Genomic DNA, 19,295 nt, shown 5'->3' on the forward strand with positions numbered 1-19,295 from the left:
GATAAATTTTGTTGGTTTCTAGTCACGGTTATTTTTTCAATGTCTTTCGTGGTTTCCCTTACAAACAGGGCTATGGCTGGGTTTAGATTGATTGACGGGAATTTCTGTGATTTTTTCTTAAATTGTGTATTTATTTTTTCTGCTGTTTCCTTATTTTTGTTAACAGGAGTTGTGTTATCCTCTTCCTCATCCTCACTGTCCGAACAGTTTGGTGTGTCCATCCAATCGTCTAGTCCCCCTTCTTGTAAGAGAAGGTTCAGATCTCGTATGGCTCTGTATTCTGCCACCGATAGTGAGGTTTGTGGTTCGTTTGTATCTGTTTTTTTACTGTACATAATTTTTTGCAGTAAATTCCTCGCGAAAAGGTTGATGTCCTTTATTGCCTCAAATTTGTCTACCGGTTTGTTGGGGCAGAACGAGAGTCTTAAAGTTAAAACCTCTGTTTGTTCCTTTGTGAGGTTGTGTGAGGAGAGATTGATTATCGTAATGCTTTCTTAAGTTTGTTGTGTTTCCGGTTTTTCGTTTTTCCCTATTGTTTTTTCTTTCGTGAATTTCTTTGGTTTTCCTAAAAAAGCCCCTTGTTTTTTGGGAGGTGGAGGTCCTTGGTTATCACGTTGTGATCTAGTGAAAATCTGATGGTGTTTTACAGGAGGGTTATTTCTTCAACCTCTTGCGTGTCTTGGTCTATGATTTCGTTCTCCTCATCTCTATTATTTGAATCCTCATTTGGTTTTTCTATTTCTTGTTGTTTCTCCCTTGGTTGTTTGTTTCTCGGAAACCTTCTTCTCTCATAGTTTGTTTCTGTCCCTGATGTATAGGACGACGAATCTGAGGAGTTGTAGTTTTGTGGGTTTTTCTTTTGTTGACCATATTGTGGTTTATTCCTTTGTGTTCTATTGTTGGTCCATCTGTATGCCCTGTTCTGGCCAAAGGCGTTCCTATCGCGCCAGTATTATTTCCAAACTGTGTTGTTCGATGTGTACCTTTAGTTTTTTCTCTTGTTCAGAGTACAGGGGTAACGACTTGAGGGGGGTTAGCTGGTCATATACGCTTTTTATGTCCTCGTCTAGAGGACGGAGAGCGGATATCCCTGAAAACCACTGTAAGTTCAATCTCTTCATCTAATAACAAGCAGTGATGCATGTTGCAGCCCAGCACTAACCAGAGACTTCTATGTCAAGGTGCAAGTTCACGGAAACTAACCTAAAGAGAATCTCCAGGTCACCACTTAGAAATCATTCCAATACTGGAACCTAAGGTATTTTTATGTATAAAGTATGGCAATTTCTAAACGATCTAGAGAACCTCGGTCTCAAATTCAAAGTGATTCACATGAACCATTGAATACCTCTTCACACAGAATTATGCAGGGGACACATACCAACAATTCTAAAATGGCACAAGAACTCCTCTAAGAGGATTGGATCAAGGCACACCACCTGACCCGTACAGCCATCCGGTGATATCTCTACGACCCACCTTGTCCCACACAACTATATATATATATATATATATATATATATATATATATGTAAGTACAATGATACAATTCCCGAGAAATACAACCACGAAAAACACTGAGATTTCATTTTCACAATGTATATTTCAGGAAACCGCATAGGTTCTCGCTGTGCTAGAAGGGAGCCACCCCAACACACAAGGATTTAAACAAAATATATATGTATGTATACTTTGAATTATTCACCACATTGAATAGAATCAGGTGGTGCAAATATGTACTATTTAACACCTCCTCTGTATTATATCTACAGAACTGGTGACTGACACCCTTGAGAAAGGCTCTATATGAGCCGAAACGCGTTGGGAACATAGGAGACATTCTCTGATCTGGAAATCCAAGCACGAAGCATGGAATGACAGAGGGATACATCCTTAAGTCACCTTAACCACGTGTCACAAACCTTCTACCTATCACACCCCTTCACAAGGGTCTATAACCCTATTACCTTATGTACCTACCGTGTACATGTTTTTAAGTATTAAATTCTATATTATTTACTTTCTTGATACTTGTTCAATTTGTTTATACTTGCCTTAAAAGTCCCATCCCAATTGGCTTAAAGGGATACAGCTTTGCTAATTTAGAGGATAGGGAGGCCTTGCCGTCCCCTCTGCTCCATTCTTCCAAAATTATATCCTTTAATTCTGAAAGGAGTGGAAAGTTCAGCCACTCTTTCCCCAAGTGTTTTAAAAACCTTCGTTGTTTCATCTGTGGGGTGATGGGATCTTATTTCAAACCCTCTTTGACTGCTCTGATAAGAGGTGGAAAGAGAGCAAAATCAAAGCCCCCAACTGAACCTTCCTCTTCTTCCGAATCACTTTTTGAAGACTTTCCGGAAGTGAAGCTCGGTTGAGAGGGGCCTTGGTCTTCAGGGGCCTCAGCAGGAGAGCTGGAAGTAGCAGGCCCAGGTGTGGGACTAGCACCCCACTCTTTCAGGGATTGTTGAACAACCCGTTTCACAAGGGATTCCAATCTCTGATCTTCAGACTCCCTCTCACCGGATGCCCGAGCAAAGCAGGGCTCGCAAAGGGACTTGTCCTCCGGGACATGCGCCTTACAACCCCAACAGGCTCTCTGGGCCGTATGGCTACTGTGGCAGTGTGTGGTGTCTGGAGGAGGAATTTGAGCGTCTCCTCTCAAGCCTGCTCTCTGAAGGAGACTCAAGGTGCCTTGACTTTGAAGAAGATTCTCTTTGTGGCCTGACAGGGTCTCTTTCTTGACCAGACCTGGAGGAGCTGGGAGAAAGAGAAAACCAGGGAGACACAGGATATAGCCATGAATCATGAGCCAGCATCCCCCCTCCATGTTCCCCTAAAATGTAACAAGACAAAAATATTTCCAAGCTCTCCTTACCGACCAATCTGCGACCAACTGCTCCTTGCTGCAGAGACCAGTTACAGGTATGGACAGTAACCAGTTGTTTTTGTTGTATGCATTGCCCTTCCAATGCTACAGGTATGGACAGTAACCAGTTGTTTTTGTTATATGCATTGCCCTTCCAATGCTCCTTGCTGCAGAGACCAGTTAGAAGTGTGGACAGTAACCAGTTGTTTTTGTTATAGATTATATTGACCAGGCAACGCACTGACATCTTAGCTGCCATTGTGCTATAGGCTGGGTGTTCAGTGTGCCCCTGTGCCTTTAAGAAGGGGTGGGCTCCCTTCAGGTATATCTGTCCTACACCTATCCATTAAATGCATGTGCTTCCATTGTTGTAGACTCTCAGAATTTAGAGTTAGGACCACAGATACCGGGGTGCCTTGATGGGGCTCTGTGGCTTACGCATGTATTTGCAAATGTGTGCAACTAAACCCCTGTTTTTAACGCGTACTGTTGGACAGGTCAATTCGGTTGGTCGCAGATTGGTCGGTAAGGAGAACTTGGAAATCTTTTTGTCTTGTTATATGCATTGCCCTTCCAATGCTCCTTGCTGCAGAGACCAGTTACAGGTGTGGACAGTAACCAGTTGTTTTTGCCCCTTAAAATGTACCATCCCCCACCTGTTGTGAGAAGGCTGGCCACAAGGGGGTGGTGACGCAGGATCCATGTTTCAGGCAAAACCACAACTGACAAGGGAAAGAAAGAAGCATACAATGGATCATGATAGAGCAGTGGTTCTCAATTCCGGTCCTCGGGACCCACTAACAGGCCAGATTTTAAGTATTACCTTGGGGGATGCAGACTAGAATACTGCAATCACTGAGCAGCAAATTAGATCACCTGTGATGTAATTTAGTTATCTTGCAAACCTGGCCTGTTGGTGGGTCCCGAGGACCGGAGTTGGGAACCACTGTGATAGAGTACAGAGAACCATAAGGTGTCTCCTCAACCATCCATTCATCCACTCACCCCCCCTTCTCCACACCGCCATTGTGTACAGCATCCGGCCCCCTCAGTCCCCACATACCTGGATCACGCAAGATAAGGGCACAGGGAAGTTTTCGCTACACCCACAGTGCTTCCCAATCGCACTGGGGCCGACAGCCGCTTAAATTTCGCACCAGAACGTCAGCGGTGACCTGGGCGCGATCGCGAGTGCGCATGCGCGAACCAGGCCTCGCTTTCGATTGTGGCAAACTGTGCATACGCGAGTCGGGAACAGAGCCCCAACTCCTCCTGCGCAGGTGTCCGTCGGGCTGTGTGGAAGGAGATGGCTGGAATGCAGGGAGCGTTCCAGCCGCCATTGGGCCACCAGGGATAGAAAAGAAAGTTTTTAAGCCACACATAACATAAAAAATACGCTGCCATGGAGTAAGTGAAATCTTCAGACCCTGTCAGGATATCCATTGGCCATATGAAGCACCGCACAGTTTATCAGCCAGAGGGGATTTTGAATGTCACTCACACAGAGATGTATAGTAACAAAGTAGAACTACTTAAGTACTGTACTTAAGTACCGAAATGCGGTATCTGTACTTTCCTAGAGTAGAATTTTTTTCTCCTACTTCTACTTTTACTTCACTACATTTTTTCGATGATTTCGATACTTCTACTCAAGTATTTTTTTTTTTTTTGTGCTGCATAGTTACTCGTTACTTTTAAAAAAATTACCACTGCCAGAACAGTAGATGGCAGGTTGCATAACTCTCAAAAAAATGTGTATAATGTCATTTGTAAATCAGCGCATACGAAAATAAAGGCTGTGTATAATAAAAGCTGCTATACCAAATCTTTCCAATAAAAAGAAAATATGAAACAAACAAATAAATTGTGCTACAGCGCTTAAAGTGCATCAAGAAACTACTAACAAACACAACTTGGCTGTGCGAATAAAGTGCCTGTGCAATCAATATAATATCATCGTTGCCCCCAGTGCCCTGCCCACACTCCACACAGTATCAAAAATAAAGTGACATGAATGTGCTAAAGCCTAAATGCAGTGAAAATAATTATTCCCACAATGTAACAGTAAATTCAATTCATATAAAATATGACAATAAATCACAATAAAATAAGTTATGAAATAAGTTAGGTCAGGTGCGTGCAACAAGTTGAAGTGTGTAAACCTATCTATAACGAAAAGTCCATAAATGAATTCCAGTGTGCAAATCTAAAGTGTCACTTCACTTGTCAGATGCTTCCACCTCCTTCAGTGCTCGAGTGACCGACCAACACACTTAATGGTGGTGGCACTGGTGGATAGCATCTGGGAGGCACTGTGGCACTGACTGCACTGGTTCAAAAAGCCATATATATTTAATTATTTCAATTCTCAATCTCATTGGTCCTCTCCTCATAAGATATTAATAACTTAAGATTAGGTGATGAACTTCTTGGCGGCCCTGGCAGGATGACGGGGACACCCGCCCACTTCTGGAGCCGAGCCGCTGTGATTCCCCAACATGTGACAAAGTGACAGCCAGGAGATCTAGTGGCTAGTAGTGCTCAACAAAACCGCTTTTATATATAAAAATGAAATAAAATATACTGACTCACAATTTAGTAGTAGGTAGCATGTAGCAGTAGGCAGCACAACTCAATTCAATCAATCCCACTGCCTCACTCGCGCCGCGGCCCGCGGAATCACTGTCATGATCATCAAGTTAAGACCGCACAGGAGGAGCCATGCTGCCGTCTTCCCGCTCGAGGTCTCTGCCTCTAGACGTGTTGTGTGTCACTCAGACTCCACCCCTTAGGGCCCTTGCTGAGAGGAGTTGTGACACGGGCGGCGGGACGCGGGAGCAGGACTCGGAGCATTTTCTTCGTTATCTCATCTTCTTCTCTATGAGGTGAGTGAGGTGGACCGTGGAGAGGGCCTAATCCTTGCCATGGCAAATGTGCCATTTGAGAATCAAATAATCAATATAAAATATTAATATATTATATACACACGGGTCATGGGTGGCTTTTTTGAACCAAGAAGAGTGAGACTGATGGCTATGATGATTATCCGACCATCCATGGTCCATGGACCATAAGTGTTGTGTTGTGGTGCGGCCTGTGCTTCCTGCGGCCTGCCTCTGGCTGTGTGGCTGTGCCTGCACTGTAGTGGCCACTGGCAGTGGCACTTGACTTGTGCAAAGCAAATGAGCACTACTAGTGTGAAGGACAGGTGGTGGAAGCATGTTCTGACAAGTTCTTATAATGAAAATAATATAGACAGCTTTTTGAACCAGTGCAGTGCCAGTGCTACTAAGGTGAGAGGCAGAGAGAGAGGCTATCCAGTCCACCACTTTACTTGAGCAGATCACAGAAGAAAGGTGGAAGCATCTGACAGCAAGTGACAAGCACTTCTTAGATTGCACACTGGAATTCAGTTATGGACTTTTCGTTATAAAGTTTAGTTTACACACTTAAACTTGCACCTAACTTATTCACAATCACAACTTATTTTATTGTGGTATTGTCATATATATTTTATATGAATTACATTTACATTGTGGGAATAATTTGCACTGCATTTAGCACAGACATGTCACTTTATTTTTGATACTGTGGGCGATGATTTTGAATACAAGAAGAATATATATAATTGCAGGCACTTTATTAGCATTTTTAGCACAGCCACTTTGTTAGTAGTTTTTGATGCATTTTTCACTTTAAGCATTGTAGGTTTGATGAAGCTGGCCCGGCACATCATCATCAATTGAGCAAATCAAACCGCGATTAAGAAGACTGCGCATGCTCCTGTTCTGCCTTTTGATCAGCTGAAAAGATGGACGAACCAAAAACACCACCTTCCACCCCTGGCCCTTCAACTTCAAGTGATCTGCCTGGCTGTGAGAGTGAGGAAGCTCAGGAAGGAGACCACCCCTGGCTTTAAAAGGGGAAGGGAGGGACATACTTTATCTGTTTTTTGTTTACAAAAAGTTACAGCCTAAGGAATTGTGATTGTCCTTTAGGTTAATCATTTGAATAAATCATTTAAAATAATAAAAAACAATATGATGTTCAAACTTTTGACTTCTTTCTTTAATAACTACATAACACAGTACTTGTACTTCTACTTTCAGTACTTGAGTAGAATTTTTTTTTCAAAACTACTGGTACTTTTTACTTTTAGTACTTAAGTAGCACATTTTTTGAAAAAACTACTTGCAATACTTAAGTAAAAAAAATGTTGAATACTTTAGTACTTCTACTTAAGTAACTTTTTCTGCGAGCACTTCCACTTCTACTCAAGTCACTTTTTGATCGAGCACTTGTACTTTTACTCAAGTAGAAATTTTGAGTACTTTATACAAGTCTGCACTCACACGCCCGTGGCTGGGACCTGGACACAGACACCGCATTCCATTCTGAGGTAAGCCGACCAAAATTTTCAACAGGAATAATCCAAATAAGGTACTTGGAGGAGGACAAAAAAGGAACACTGGCTGTACCTGCAAGCTGAAATTTATAGAGGGGCGTCCTATACCATTGGAGAGGAGGCGGGGTTAACCCACACGTAGGCTGCCATGGAGACTGTCAGGAAAGGGAATATGATACTCATAATCAATCTACTAAAAAAAAAAAAAAAGGACAAAGCAAATGAATAATCCTGTTCGTATCTATAGACCCTGCAGCATATGCACCAAGGGAAATGGATATAAACACTTCCCAGTGCAGCGGAGAGCTAGGTAGAATGGAGGTCTGTATTTGGTTATAATAGTGAGCAAGGGGTTGAGAAAACTGGTAAAGTACACCCATACCCCAAAGTGTACTGTAAATGTGGCAAATTTTTTTTGTTATATGGATTATTCATATTTTCTGACCTTAACAAAAAAAAAAAATCTTCCTATGGTCATGTTAGTATCTTAAGTGAATGCAGTGCTTAGCACGGGGCAGTTGCTAGATAAAACCAAAGATAGCTCTTGTGCCATAATAGCACAATAATACTGTATATTTTTACATCAAACATACATCATTAATCAAGTATATGCATTATGATTTTTACTAGGGAAAACCATTGGAAGACTGGCTTCTTTATTCATAAAAACATAAATTATTGTTTTTCATTGCTAGGTTCCTGAGTTGTTTTTATGATAGTAAAAAAATGGCTAATACAGATCATAGCTGCATGTCTACTTTCAAAATTAAATTAAGTACTGGAATAAAACCAGACTGCTAAATTTCTATCTTTTAGTTATTTTGTTAAAAGCTTGGCTTTGCCTTCTGTCACTGAGTTATCTTTGGCTGCAGTCTTTTCTGGTAAACTCTAAAATTGCCAGTGCTGCACTGATCATAAGAAATCTTTTTTATATGTTATGCATAATTTTGTTATGTGTATCTTGAGGACTTTCAGAGAACAACACAATGTTTTTAATCATAGTATTACCCACGACAGCAGTAATTCATTATGTGTACTAACTTGATATAGATATATATATAATATCTTTTCATGTGACAACACTGAAGAAATTACACTTTGCTACAATGTAAAGTAGTGAGTGTGCAGCTTGTTTAACAATGTAAATTTGCTGCCCCTTCAAAATAACTCAACACACAGCCATTATTTTCTAAACTGCTGGCAACAAAAGTGAGTACACCCCTAAGTTAAAATGTCCAAATTGGGCCCAAAGTGTCAATATTTTGTGTGGCCACATTATTTTCTAGCACCGTTTTAACCCTCTTGGGCATGGAGTTCACCAGAGTTTCACTGGTTGCCACTGGAGTCCTCTTCCACTCCTGCATGACGACATCATGGAGCTGGTGGATGTTAGAGACCTTGAGCTCCTCCACCTACCGATTGATGATGCCCCAAAGATGCTAAATAGGGTTTAGGTCTAGAGACATGTTTGGCCAGTCCATCACCTTTGCCCTCAGATTCTTTAGCAAAGAAGTGGTCGTCTTGGAGGTGTGTTTGGGGTCATTATCATGTTGGAATACTGCCCTGCAGCCCTGTCTCCGAAGGGAGGAGATCATGCTCTGCTTTAGTATGTCACAATACATGTTGGCATTCATGGTTCCCCCAATGAACTGTAGCTCCCCTGTGCTGGCAGCACTCATGCAGCCCCAGACCATGACACTCCCACCACTATGCTTGACTGTAGGCAACACACACTTGTCTTTGTACTCCTCACCTGATTGCCGCCATACACGCTTGATGCCATCTGAACCAAATAAGTTTATCTTGGTCTCATCAGATCACAGGACATGGTTCCAGTAATCCATGTTCTTAGTCTGCTTGTCTTCAGCAAACTTCAGGCTTTGTTGTGCATCATCTTTAGAAGAGGCTTCCCTCTGGGATGACAGCCATGCAAACCAATTTGATGCTGAGTGCGGAATATGGTCTGAGCACTGACAGGCTGACCCCCCACCCCTTCAAACTCTGCAGCAATGCTGGCAGCACTCAAACATCTATTTCCCAAAGATAACCCCTGGATATGAGCATGTGCACTCAACTTCTTTGGTCAACCATGGCGAGGCCTGTTCTGAGTGGAACCTGTCCTGTTAAACCGCTGTATAGTCTTTGCCACCGTGCTGCAGCTCAGTTTCAGGGTCTTGGCAATCTTCTTATAGCCTAGGCCATCTTTATGTAGAGCAGCAATTCATTTTTTTCAGATCCTCAGAGAGTTCTTTGTCATGAGGTGCCATGTTGAGCTTCCAGTGACCAGTATGAAAAAGTGAGAGTGATAACACCAAATTTAACACACCTGCTCCCCATTCACACCTGAGACTTTGTAACACTAAGGAGTCATATGAAACCGGGGAGGGAAAATTAATAGTGGGCCCAATTTGGACATTTTCACTTAAGGGTGTACTCACTTTTGTTGACAGCTGTTTAGACATTAATGGCTGTGTGTTGAGTTATTTTGAGGGGACAGCAAATTTACGTTATACAAGCTGTACACTCACTACTTGACACTGTAGCAAAGTATAATTTTTTCAGTGTTGAATATATATATATATATTCCTTTTTCTTTAATAAAACCATTTTATTATTTTTTCATTCTCCACAAGGTAGTCGCTACATGTCTTCTCACTTCTGTTCTAATGTTTACTCTGCAATGACTTGTGACAAGCTTTCTTCTCACCTTTATATGAAATGTTTTCTTTTATATCCTGACAGAAATGTAATGATAAATGTTAAATACTAGACAAGCTGATTTAAGTATTTTTTCTTTTAAAGTTAATGTTTAATAAAATTGTCTAATGACATTTTTATACAAACGTTTTAGTTTTGGCTTAATGCCTTATTTTAGACCCAATGACAACATCATCACTCTCTGTGCTTTGATATGCAGGCAGAACATGGCTGGAGGAAGGGACCTGGGCAGGGTGTTTACAAATTTTTTCTGAAAACATAACAACACCTTGCCTCAGATCTCCTGTGGGCAAGGCCCACAGAAGCAGGGAGTTAGCCCCATGGGTGGGGTAGGTTGTATTATTGTGTATTGGATTCAGGTTGCCTCATAATCCCAAACTACAGGAAGTCACTTCTTTGTACTTCAACAAGGCCTTACTCTTGTGACCATCCAGGCTAGGTTCATAGGCTAACCCTGTGCCACAGCAGGTTCCAATATGAGCTTAGAGATGACGGACATAAGTGCACCTGTACTCCCACTGAGCATGGCTGTCATTACAGTCACCCATTTCAACTTCAGACTAGCCGCCTGGTTCCAATGAGTATTCAGCCATGAGGTGAGGGACATAAGCGCACCTGTGCTCCCATCAAACAGGGCTGCCGTCACCCTTCACAGTCACCTGTTTCAACTTTAGACCAGCTGCCATCCCTGGTAGTGTGCTCCAACTTTGAAGGATAAAGTGGGCATATTTTCAGATGTACTTGTCTCACAGGATTCCCTGGTATTACTGTTCTATTGCTCGAGGGTTGTATGACTTGACTCCCAATTTGAAGTTTCATTAGATACACCAAGGTTTCACTTAAGCTGATCAGGAGCACTATGTTGTAAAAGACATAGTTGCTCATTCAATTCCTTAAACAATGGGGTCGCTGCAGAATCCTTGGCTTCTGACCTAGAGTTAACGTGGAATCTGCAACAGGAGATTTTTAATTGGAGCCACCAGTAAGCAGAGCTTTCCATGACAGATACATTGTGGATCCACTGAACTGGAACTAAGCCAAGACCAGTTCTTTTTCTGTAAACTTTCTGGCAGGTGAAGATAACTTAGACCCATTGGAGGCAAAGAAGATTGAACCGGGACCACAACACTCTGTAGTGATGACTGAACCTTCTCTGCTGATAGAAGTGGAGGCAAGGATAGGGCTGGAGTCATCTTTCGGTGTAGCAGTAACAAGGTAAGGCTAAAGGCTGAAGGCTAAACAACTAAGACTTTTCAGTAGAGAAGACTGTAGGGATAGGTCCCCCCAGATTTGACTCAACCTAAGCAGCAATGGGGGAATCTGTGCTCTGTGCTCAGCTGCATCCAGATCAGGGCCAGGGGAGCTGCTTTGATGTGTCAGGCATGGAATGGAGGCATAAAACACCCCATTCCTCACCAGCCCTCTGTTTCTCACCCTGGACAATTAACCACTCCTGGACTAGAAGGTTTTCCCCCTTAATGACCAGGCTAATTTTTGCAATATGGCACTGCATTACTTTAACTGACACGGTCATGCAACGCTGTACTCAAATAAAAATTATGTCATTTTTTTCCCACAAATAGAGCTTTCTTTTGGTGGGATTTGATCACCTCTGCAATTTCTATTTTTTGCACTCTAAACAAAAAAAGAGCATTGATTCTGAAAAAAATTTAAAAAGCTAATTTTTTAATCATTTTACACGAATATGTTTAATGCTACATATTTATGGTAAAAAAAATCCCAATAAGTGTATATTGATTGGTTTGCACAAAAGTTGGGGGGCCGGATTTAAAGAAACTGCAGCTTCAAACATCTATGACGTGTTTCAGTTTCGCCGCGTTCAAATCAATTAACTGGCGCTGCGGCGAATTGGCGAGTAAAACAGCAATAATGAATTCCGCCGTCAGCGGGATTCACTTACGATCGCGGCTTCGCCAATTCGCAAACTTATGTCTTCCTGCTTATAGCAGTTTCACATAGCGATGTGGGCTAGTGGATTAGTGCACACATCACATGTCTGTAATTCATCTCCCTCTGCTGTAGGTTCGAGGCTTACCATCTCCACCTACTTTTTTTATTTTCTTTTTTTGTTTATATTGCTAAAATGGAACGGATTACATCATATATATTGCTAAATAATGTTACACTCAGAAGCGCTTGCAAGCTTACACCATTTTAAGTGTTTTTTTGATCTTGTCTGTGTGTCGAATCGATCTTATGAAGGAAAGTACCAAAGGCAAGTGACCAAACCCCTACCCTACTTCAGGGCAAGATGAAACCTCACAATTTTACCATGGTCTTCTTCCCACATTCCATACAATGTTTAGTTCTTTAGCTATATGTGCTTTTTAGCCTTAACACACTCCATTTTTTCCACCATACAGCTTTATTCTGCACAATAGCTAAGTGCTTTGCAACTTCACTGCAGTTCACAACGTCATGGGTTCAAATCACATCACTACACTTGGGATCTCTTTTCACTCTCATTTTTTTAAACAGTTTTTTTAAACTATCTTGAATTTGGGGGGGGAGGGGGGTGTCCTACCCAAATTTCAAGCACATCAATGGAAACAACACAATTTTGATTTTATGAGTGTGGTCCTAGTTTTATCGAGATGCAATTCTTTACATATTTACCATGGTTCTTACAATTTCTTGACCAATAAACATAGGTGTCTGATATTGGACTCTCTCCATATTTCAACAACACAGGCCCTCATAGTCCAACACTACATTTGCCTCACACCTCAACACAACACTGTCACATCCCTACTCTACATTACAACCCCTCACATCACCAGTACAAGCAGCATGCAAAGTGCAAAACTCCGGCCTTGGCAGCTTAATGGGCCATACACTAACAATTTGTCTAGACTTTTTCCTGTAGACTTAACCAAACCATATAATAGAAGCTCAAACCTCAACACTTTCAATTTGGATGCAATCAGGCAGGCCCTTGCACTACATAGAAAATGTCAATCGGAAGGATAAAGTCTTCTCTAAATCTTACAGTGTGGATGGCCCTTTTGTCTGTAGGCACCCACACAAAACAAAAAAACACATGTTCAATTCTAATGTATTTATTTATTTGAGAATGACAGCAGAAGGAGGGATGCAGCAAAAGAATATTGTCACTCTCCAGTCCGTGTGCCTTTACAGCGCCAGACCACGATCTTTGCTCCATGGCTACGGGATTCTGATGTCTTCCACAACTTCCGGCAGAGTTCAGAATCCATTCTGCACCTCTACCAGCTCATAGGGGACAGGCATGGCAAGGTTGCTGGGCAGCTTCCAAGCCACTTTCGAAGTTCCAGGGTGTTCATGTTGGTCATTGGCCATGTGCCTTACCAAATATCCACTGACCACAAAAGAAAATGAGTGGAGTCCATCAAGGTGGGTTTCTACCACCTACACCCGCAAGCAGTACCACTCCTGGAAAAATAAAACAAAGGATAAGACATTTCATTATGAAAATCACATCTTAATGCCTGTTTGCTTCATTCTGAACTTCATTTAATTTCGACATCACGAGTGAAATAACACATTTTATGCCAACTTACACAAACCAGAAATCATTAATGTAAACATTTGAATACACACCTGTGACGCCAGACAGCCCATCACCACAGGCTTCCCATGGTACGTGCCATGATTCCAAGATGTTGATGTTCTGGAAAATTACAACACCATAAGATACCAAGCAGCCGTTCATGTTATCAATAACTACACAGGTGGCATAGACACAAATAAACACCTGCCAGCTCTTCTCAGCCCTTTACACTATTCACAATACCAACATGTTTATGGTTAGAGGTGCATGTTTTTGCTCAAGTAACACAATTTTACCAATGTTGACTACACTTTATCTACAATGGCAAGTGTCATTGGCAGATGATAATCACCCTCTGTCTCCCTGTGAGTGGCACCTCTGCTAACTAGCTAATTAATACACATGCCCTATCTTGACCGGTTACAGTACTTACATGTAAAGTGGCTAGCAACCAGGGTATTCCGGGTGGCCATACCGGCAGCGGTGCTCCGCCGCCTGGGGGCCGCCGGCTGACGGACCTCTGGCTCCCTCTCCTCCGTCAGCTCCCAAGAATCATCCCGGGCAACGCACATGTTGTGCAACACGCAGCACGCCAGGATGATCTTGGAAGCCTTTGTAGGAGAGTACAGGAGTTCACCCCCAGGCCGGGCCAAGCAGAGAAACCGGGACTTGAGAAGACCTATGGTCAACTCAATGATACTCCGGCTTCTCCGCAAGGCCCTGTTGTAATTCCTCTCTGCTGGGCCCTGGGGGTACCTGATTGGAGCCATCAGCCACGTCAGCTGCGGGTAACCAGCATCCCCTGAAAAATAAGAAAAATATACATTAGTTATTCATATCATGTGACTTTAGATGACTCCTCAAAATGGGAGACAATTAGGCATTTTACTAAACAACCTGCTCGTCTGTTTGCAAAAAATCATATGAAACATCTCAACTCTGTCTAACTGCCTAAATCACTAATACAAATGGGAAAAAGGACACACAAAGTGGTGGGTTTCTCTTGCAAGTTACAACTTGGCCCCTATTCTGTTCCTATTACATTAGCCTAGGTCTTACTTCTGGAATATATCTGCAACTAGAGTGAGGAAACCAATATTGACTCACTTATGCAAAGTACTTTGGGGATATGGCAATACCATTGGAATCATTTGTAGGTTTTCTTTGGGTGGCTAGAGGACACCATTTACACATTGGTTAACCACCTTCATTGGACTCAAAGACAACTTTGCAAATCTTTCTTTTGTGAGCTGCTAAGCTGCTGATCTGGTTGTGTGTGAACAGCCTGACAACTAATAACACATCCATTTTAGGTAGGCTTTGCTTAAATCAGGGTGTACACCGATGTAGCTTATTCCTATGTCTATGTAATCTTACAGTTTATGTTGTTAAGACAAAATACTTTACCAATAAGCCACCCTTCGGGCATTTGTCCACTTTCAAACACCTCGTACAGAGTACTTGTTCTTAACATACTGGAATCATGGCACGACCCTGGGTGACCAGTGTTGACACTCATGATGCGCTGTTTGGCGTCACACACTAATTGGACGTTCACAGAGTGGTACTGCTTGCGGTTCCGGTATTCACTTTCGTGGCTCCTTGGGGGCCTAATGGCTATGTGGGTGCCATCGATTGCCCCTAGGATTTGCGGCATGTGTGCCCGCCGGTAGAAACCCAACTTGACTTCATTCCACTCATTTTCATTCTGTGGCCAGTGGATAAAATTGGGCACTATATCCACTATGGCATTAATGACCAACATGAACACCCTTGAAACTGTGGGCTGGCTAATGCCCATGATACTTCCCGAAGTGGCTTGGAAGCTGCCACGCCCTAAAATATACAAAGTGGCCAGCAATCTGGCCATGCCGGGCACCGCATGGCCGCGCTGTGTGTCCGGGTCAATTTTCTCTGCTATGAGCTGGTAGAGGTGTAGAATAGTTCCTCGCTCGAGCCGGAACTTCCTCCTGACATCAGAATCCCGCAGCTTGTCCAAATAGATCCTTGGAGCAAAAATGCGTGGCTGGCGAGGTAAGGGCACACGGACTGGAGGTGCTGCTGCTGAAGGTGCTGCTGCTGCTGCTGCTGCAGCTTCCCCACCTTCTGCTGCCTCCTGTGCCAGGGCCTCCTCAAACAAGGCACCAATAAATGCCAGCATTGCACCATCTAATGCGTCTGGGATATCGTCCTCCATTTTGAACGCGCAAATTCGCGAATGCGCAGATATATATAGAAACGGCCGCTAATTATCACACCTGTGAGCCAGCTATAAAAGGAGCACATGGCCAATATGGCTGCTGGATGTTATAGATCGATGTTTCTTATGTGCTAGCAAGACCCTGTGACCCACAACCTACATTATCTGGAGGTAAGACAATTGTATCTCTCTCTCCCAAAAAAAAGGAAGGAGACAATTTGTACTTATCTTGGGTGTGCTTAAGTTGTCTATGGTGAATCCCCTCCAACCCACAATAGCTTGGGAACCCCTCAAGTGTCTTTTAATCATTGGCAGTTGGCCCCATGTGCATGTGGTTTGGACATGTGTTTTCTCATGTTTGTTAAAGGTGTGCAGTCTAGATTTGGCATCTAAACCTGCCCCCTTACCTTCCCAGCTTCCAAAGACACCATTTTTGCTTTCCTGATAACTGTAATTTATTATGTGCACGTATGTAGGTCATGCGATTTCTCATGTATGTTTAATGTTTGCAGCCTCCTTTTGCCTATAAAGGATTACACCACCACCACCACCACCACCACCACTGTGTTTGTGACATTAGGTAAGTGTTTGGAGGGCCTCGTGTGATTTGTACCCCTATGCGTTTTCTTATGTGTTTTTTTTTTTACATTTCTTTGCAGCCTCTTCTGCTCTTTAACACCACCACCACCACCACCACCACCACTGTGTTTGTGCCATTAGGTAAGTGTTTGGAGGGCCTCGTGTGATTTGTACCCCTATGAGTTTTCTTATGTGTTTTTTTTGTACATTTCTTTGCAGCCTCTTCTGCTCTTTGCCACCACCACCACCACCACCACCACCACCACCACCACCACTGTGTTTGTGCCATTAGGTAAGTGTTTGGAGGGCCTCGTGTGATTTGTACCCCTATGAGTTTTCTTATGTGTATTTTTTGTACATTTCTTTGCAGCCTCTTCTGCTCTTTGCCACCACCACCACCACCACCACCACCACCACTGTGTTTGTGCCATTAGGTAAGTGTTTGGAGGGCCTCGTGTGATTTGTACCCCTATGCGTTTTCTTATGTGTTTTTTTTTTACATTTCTTTGCAGCCTCTTCTGCTCTTTAACACCACCACCACCACCACCACCACTACTGTGTTTGTGCCATTAGGTAAGTGTTTGGAGGGCCTCGTGTGATTTGTACCCCTATGCGTTTTCTTATGTGTTTTTTTTGTACATTTCTTTGCAACCTCTTCTGCTTTTTTTGCCACCACCACCACCACCACTGTGTTTGTGCCATTAGGTAAGTGTTTGGAGGGCCTCGTGTGATTTGTACCCCTATGCGTTTTCTTATGTGTTTTTTTTGTACATTTCTTTGCAACCTCTTCTGCTTTTTTTGCCACCACCACCACCACCACCGTGTTTGTGCCATTAGGTAAGTGTTTGGAGGGCCTCGTGTGATTTGTACCCCTATGAGTTTTCTTATGTGTTTTTTTTTTACATTTCTTTGCAGCCTCTTCTGCTCTTTAACACCACCACCACCACCACCACCACTACTGTGTTTGTGCCATTAGGTAAGTGTTTGGAGGGCCTCGTGTGATTTGTACCCCTATGAGTTTTCTTATGTGTTTTTTTTTTACATTTCTTTGCAGCCTCTTCTGCTCTTTAACACCACCACCACCACCACCACCACTACTGTGTTTGTGCCATTAGGTAAGTGTTTGGAGGGCCTCGTGTGATTTGTACCCCTATGAGTTTTCTTATGTGTTTTTTTTTTACATTTCTTTGCAGCCTCTTCTGCTCTTTAACACCACCACCACCACCACCACCACTACTGTGTTTGTGCCATTAGGTAAGTGTTTGGAGGGCCTCGTGTGATTTGTACCCCTATGAGTTTTCTTATGTGTTTTTTTTTTACATTTCTTTGCAGCCTCTTCTGCTCTTTGCCACCACCACCACCACCACCACCACTACTGTGTTTGTGCCATTAGGTAAGTGTTTGGAGGGCCTCGTGTGATTTGTACCCCTATGCGTTTTCTTATGTGTTTTTTTTTTACATTTCTTTGCAGCCTCTTCTGCTCTTTAACACCACCACCACCACCACCACCACTACTGTGTTTGTGCCATTAGGTAAGTGTTTGGAGGGCCTCGTGTGATTTGTACCCCTATGCGTTTTCTTATGTGTTTTTTTTGTACATTTCTTTGCAACCTCTTCTGCTTTTTTTGCCACCACCACCACCACCACTGTGTTTGTGCCATTAGGTAAGTGTTTGGAGGGCCTCGTGTGATTTGTACCCCTATGCGTTTTCTTATGTGTTTTTTTTGTACATTTCTTTGCAACCTCTTCTGCTTTTTTTGCCACCACCACCACCACCACCGTGTTTGTGCCATTAGGTAAGTGTTTGGAGGGCCTCGTGTGATTTGTACCCCTATGCGTTTTCTTATGTGTTTTTTTTTTTTCCTTTTCTTTGCAGCCTCTTCTGCTCTTTGCCCACTACTACCACCACCACCACGACCAAGTCTGTTTGTGCCATTAGGTAAGTGTGTTCTGTAACTGTTCACTAATTATACTGTATATGAAGAGCAATCTGCAAATCCTGTTTTTTCTGTTTTCTCTTTTGTCATTTCAGATTTAGGAGTTTGGGGCTCTTTGCTGCTGCTGGACAGCCAGATTCTCTGCCCACCTCGTGCTCCCATGGCCCCACCCACTGGAAGGATGAGAAGGGCCAGGGGGGCCAGGGGGGCCAGGGGGGCCAGGGGGGCCAGGGGGGGCAGGGGGGGCAGGGTGGGCAGATCGTCTGGCTCTGGTGTGAGGGAGGCTCCAGCTGTATCCATGAGGGAGTCCACCATCCCCATCCCGGAGGAGGAAGCCGGGGGAGGTGTTAACACACCAAGTGGACAAGCTGGCTCTTCTGACAGTAGTCCTGGAGAGGGTCCGTCCACCAGAGTCAGCTTGTCCACATTAACCCGGCTTCCCCGTTTCACCCACAATCAGTGCTGTGCCCTGGTCCACGCCTATATGGCCAGATATCAGGCGATACATGGGACCAGGGCCGCGTCTTACTCAGTAACAGAGAAGAACAGATTGTGGGATGAAATCCGGGATGCTGTAAATGCACTGGGTGAAGCACCTCGCCACCGTGACAGTGTGCGGAAGAAGGTCAACGACATCTGTGGGTCCGTTCGGAAGAAGCTAATTGCATGGGCTGCGGAGGGTCTTTATGACCGTCAAGGTCGGCTGGATGAACGTGCACGAAGTTCTCTCTGGGATTATCAATTACCTTTCTTGAACATCATAGGACCCGATACCATCTTTACCAGAGAGGACTTAGATTCGGATGCTTTGCACCGAGGTAGGATATTATCTTGGATGTCAATTGTGTGAGTTGTTTGGAAAAGATTAACTACTATCCTATGTGTGACATTAAGAGAATGTGATACTTGCCCTTCCAATTGTCCTTTTTTTGTTTTCCCCAACCTGCAATTTGTTCATCTGTAGCACGGATCTCAGCCCCTCCACAGCCCATGCAGCTTGGCGAACCAGACGGACTCACAGGTGTTGACATCAGTGCTGA

At 43.4% G+C, this 19,295-nt stretch overlaps 1 pseudogene across 1 annotated transcript in view; it reads right to left on the minus strand.

Annotated features, from left to right (window-relative positions):
• Positions 1-643: 643 nt before the first annotated feature.
• The window catches only part of LOC309548166, a 48,045-nt pseudogene continuing 29,393 nt past the window's right edge, over positions 644-19,295 (minus strand). The window contains exon 3 of the transcript in view: positions 644-828. The product of the transcript in view is annotated as an uncharacterized misc_RNA (transcript). The remainder of the gene's footprint in view (positions 829-19,295) is intronic.

The sequence above is a fragment of the Pelophylax lessonae genome (assembly GCF_965119305.1).
Source record: "Pelophylax lessonae genome assembly, chromosome: 2".
In the NCBI taxonomy this organism is placed as follows: Eukaryota; Metazoa; Chordata; class Amphibia; order Anura; family Ranidae; genus Pelophylax; species Pelophylax lessonae.